This window comes from Populus nigra, chromosome 17 (genome assembly GCF_951802175.1).
Source record: "Populus nigra chromosome 17, ddPopNigr1.1, whole genome shotgun sequence".
In the NCBI taxonomy this organism is placed as follows: domain Eukaryota; kingdom Viridiplantae; phylum Streptophyta; class Magnoliopsida; order Malpighiales; family Salicaceae; genus Populus; species Populus nigra.
The window spans coordinates 7,155,945-7,161,274 of record NC_084868.1 but is presented as its reverse complement, the minus strand read 5'-3'; positions in this window follow the sequence as shown (position 1 = coordinate 7,161,274).

Below are 5,330 nucleotides of genomic sequence, written 5' to 3'. Positions count from 1 at the left end.
ATTGCCCTCAGCTGATATAGATATTGTCCATTACTCCTCATGGGTATATAACATTGCTTTCCCCGGTTACTTAATATTCCAAAGATGACTTTTAAGAAGTGTCAATTTTATCAAGAACTTTGCAAACTTGATCAATGACCTTTTTTTATTTGAAAATCATTTTCTTGTTTTGGAATCAATTTATACAATTTAAAAGATTGTAGACATTCAAGTCTTATTGTTGTAAAGAAACTATAAGATATAATTTTTAAAAGTGTTTTTTTTATCATAACCCCAAGACATTCATTCAACACTAAGATGTAATTTTTGTGTATTTTTGGTTGAAAATTAATAGAAAAAATGTTGAGAAAGAAGCGTTAGCTCAAAGTTGGGCTATCCATGACTCAAATGTAAACTTAAAACAAAATTGTTTTGAATTTCTTACAATTCCTAGGGGGTTTACTCTTTAAGGAGAAAAATATATAATTTGATCTTTTGTCCTGACAATATTGGAAATGATGAAGTTACAAAATGAGGTGATATTTTGTTTTTATGGGCTTCAAAGCAAGAGGTTCGAGTAAAAACTTGAGGTTTATTTTGTTAAAATTTGTTTTTTTTAGCACTTATTTTTCCAGCATGAATAATATTAATGTCATGTTTCTTATATAAACGCTCTTTAGCATTTATTATAATGCTATTTATTTATCCAAGTTGCTTGCTTACTTGATTAAATATGGATTTTTAAAAGGTACATAATGCAAGTTATGGGTTTTGGCTATGAAAGAAAGCAATTTGTAGGTTCAAAGAGTGTATCAAAGTTCTAAAGACTTAAGATCATTGTTATAGTGTCTTTCTTTTCTTTTATCATGTTTCTTTAATTTGACCATTTTTAATTGTTTTGGTAGGGTATTCTCATTTTGTTTTGACCTTGATTTGATCATTTTTTTGCTTTTTTTTCCATTTAGGAATGCCCCTCATCATTCGGATTTCCTGGGATTTTTGGATTTTTCAAACGCAAACGGTTAGAATTGATAAATTTTATCCTCTTCCCATCTGATATTTGTAACTTTTGCATAAGACTTTGGGTTTTTATGAATCAATGACTAGCAAACGAAATACAAGAGATTAAGCATACAACTAAAAATATAGCTCAAGAGATATGGGATGTGAGTTTTTTGATTTTTCATATTTTGGTTCAAAATGGTTTGGTCACCTCAAAAAGGGAATTGTTTGTCATCTTATAAAAGGATGTCCAAACGTTGTTTTAAGCAATCAAATTATTTCTAAAATAAAAAAGCAAAAGCAATTTTGAAAGTTGTTTTGGAAGAAAAGGGTTTTTTTTACAAAACTGATGTGGTCAAAATATTTTGAATAGAGCCATGAGATAAATTATGATGGTCAATTTTATAAGTTTCAAAGGTGTTGCTTTTTAGCGTTTTGCATGGCATACCTTAGAGTTCGATCATTTCTTCCATTATATTTATCTAGTCATGGACAATAATATAATGACAAGTTATTACTTTCACAAAAATATCTTTTGATTTCAAAACAACAAAGAGATAAAAAAAGGATTTTTCATTAAAAAGACGAGATGCAATCCTAAAAAAACAGAATAGTAAAGTTCTATAATAAAATGATTGACAATGCAACACATTTTAGATCAACTTCTCTAGTAATGTTTGTGTCTCGTCAGCATTTACCGACCACTTGTTATGCTGAAGATGATTCAGTAACATTACAGTAGATGACATTATCTTTTACAAACTCAACTTGTCCCTTAGTCATTAGCTTAAAAACTTGATAATTTTAAATTCTTGCAATTTTTGACTAAGCCGTCGAGGATCCCATTAGGATATTCACATTTCTTATTGGACTGTACTATATAGGGAATAATGGTTATATGGGATCTGATGGAGCTAGGATAATACATACGCCTAATGTTTAGACGATAGTAGTGAAATCTTTAAATGGTAAAGGTATATCAGTTTTTTGTTTTTTACAAAGGTGCAGAAAAAATCAGTGATGTAAAAATAAGCAAATATCCAAGATAGACGAAGGAGATGTTGAGGTATGGAATGATTTTGATATGTATTTCCCAAATGGAATTCTCTTTTTGATTTTTTCTCTGTCATAGCATTGAAACTTACTATCGAAATCCAAATCTTTTCTACTTTCAAGCCTTACTCAAATTTTTCTGCAATAACCACTTTTAAAATAGACTTGGTTGGAGTCTTTTTTAAGCCATGCTTATATTGTTTTAAGAAGGCACCGACTATATTTCAAAGCCAATCAATCTTTCATGCCAATGACATATCAAAAGGTTGGAACTACTCGTAACATTTTCCTCTTGGATGATATTCAAGCTAAAACAACAATTAGGATGTTTGATGTATCTGGTATGCAGCATTTTATAGTGAATTTTGAGGCAAGACATTATGAATCTTTTGATAAGCTCGGGGTGTTGAGGTAAAAATTTGCAAACTTTGATTAACCAAAAAAACATTTGAAACTCTCTTGCAATTAGGGAAATTTTGCAAACTTTGATTAATTATATAAACATCTAAAACTCTCTTCTGAGGATATATGGAAGGAAAAAGGACATATTCGTAGTGATCTTTTCAGTATCGGTTTCCATGTATGAGGGTTTCCTTTTAAAGCAAATGGTTTGTCTTATCAAATCAGTTAACTAAGCCATCTCATTTTTCAGGAAGTTATCTTACTTTTATCTAGGCTAAACTCTCTTATTTTCCTCTTGTACGTAGGGGTTGTTGTTTATGGGCTAGCTTATATTTCTTATGCAAATGAAAGACATGTAATGTTGCAAAGGTAATACATATGATATGCATAATAAAAAAAGAAAAGGTAAATTAAATACGAGTTCGCTTTTCAAGGGGTGACAATAGTCGTCACCTAGTGTTTTATTACATCAACAAATAATTCATATTCATCTCAATCAATTTTTAATAATCAGACTCTTGCAGGATCTATGTGACAACTATTTGCCACCCAAAAAGTCCTGGCATTCAAGATGCTACATGTCAGGCTTTCTTTAATGCAATTCAAGGCTAACACATGCAACCTAAGGATATGGTCTAATCTTTAAGTGAACATTGGTTGGTTTTTTACATTGTCTCAAAAAGGGTCTCAAATTTGTGTAGTGACAGTCTTTGTAAAGACAGTATGAGGGGCATTGCAAGGAATGGTTAAGGCACGTATGCCCACTATTATCAAGCAAGCACTCAGTTATGAGTTGGGTGTTTTATGTATTTAAAACCTGACCAATAGTCATAGGACACATCATTAATCCCTCACCTAACTTAAAAGCTTGTGTGTGCTTTCAAAAATTAAAGCAAATGATGCATGAAAGAATTAATTTACATAATATACAAATGCATGAACAATATGTACAAAAATTAAATCATATAAACAATATTTACAAATGGCATATTGAAAATAAATACAAACCAAATAATTTAAAACACAACAATCAGATAAAAAAACAAAGCTTAGTCCACGAGTGTTCCAAGTGGAGTTGTCATTCAGTTACATGTGTACGACATCACAACGATTGTCCTCTCAGGTTGGGATCTTTCTATGATGGGGAAAAAACAAGGAATTCCTTTTTTTATTAGTTAAAAATGGGATAGAGTCGTCACCTAGTATTTTGGTCACTAGAAACCCTAACTGGTCTTAAAGTTTGAATAAAAGGATTGATTATGTATAAGGACATATCACCCCTAGTACACCTTACCTAAAGTAAACTACATTATTTGTTTGTCTAATATAAATTAAGGTATTGTTGTGTTGTCTAGTTGTTGGTCTCTCTGAGGTTTATGAAAAGTTGTCCTCAGTAAAGAGGTTCTTATATTATCAGGTTAAAGCCTAGCCATTCTAGAATCAAAACATATTTTTGTACTTTTTTCTTTTAATATCGAGAATACATCTTACATATAAGTTCACAATCTTTGATATTGGGAAAACCAAAACACTTTTTTGGTATTTTTATAACATAGATCAAGTTCTCATGACTTTAATAAATTGATTACTAAATCCAAAAATATATGTAAAAATAAAAAACTATTTTTGTGATTTTTTTAATATGCTAAAATATGCAAATATAATTTATTTTTGAAAGACTTGACCATAAACAATTTAAAATAAAGTTGTATTTTTGTAAATAAAATTTTTATTTTTTTGTTGTGGAAGGGAACTAATTTATCTAATACCAAAAAAGCACTTCGCGTGTAGGTCATAATTACAAATATTAAATATGAGGAGATAAAAAAACTAATTTTCTTATGGAAGGGAATCTAATTTTGTTGCCCTTTACCAGACATTAGTTCTATTACTGGAAACTAATTTCTTTTGTCTTAAGTTACAATTCTAACACAAAATATCAAAACTATTGTAATAAACTAAGGAAAAAAAAGGTTGAGGTGTACGACACCTACTTGCTGCAGAAGCTCTAGTAGTATCTTCCTGTTGCTGCACAACTCCTGTAGCTTCTCATGTATTAACATATATACCATATTGATTTTCATTTCATGTACATTCCCCATATTAATATTTTTAATCAATTTCATCTTAACCTTCATTTCCTATTCAATCCTCATTGAATTTTTATTTTTTTCTTAAATTCATTTTCTTAGTTATCTCAACAAAAAAAACTTTCATAACTCGTATACACGGTTTAAATCTCAAATCAAGGACAGCTATAATTAAACAAGCAACTAGGCGCATAAATTTCTTCCAATTATATATACAGAATTCATTTATTCCTTAACATATTCTTTCAAACACATAAAAAGTTCTAACAAAACTTAATAACAATGTTATCAACATCTATAGTTTTGCATTTGTATGATAATAGTCATTCATGTATTATATCACATAAATATTATTTCATTTGCATAAACTTTTCGATATATCCTTTCTTTGCATGAGAAGTCAAACACATTCACAAAAATATTCATCTTTAGGTTTAATAATTCTCCCTGAATTTCCTAAATTTCAACAACATAAATGTTTAAGTCAATCTATGTAACGTAACGAAACTCCTTTAAAATAATTTTCTTTATAATATATACATTAATCTACTATAATATCACTTAACTACATACAATTCTACTTCATTCAATATAACCCTTTATTGGTTAGTCATTGGGCCCTTAAGGACCCCATGGTTTTCTTCATCACTTCTACCTAAATTAATACCCAACACAACATAATCTAACCCAATTGATCAATTTATAATGAATTTACATTTTCCATAAAATTTGACTCTAAACCCCTAGCATCATTTTGATGATTCGAACCTTAATTGTTATCAATTTCATATGAAATTGCTATAT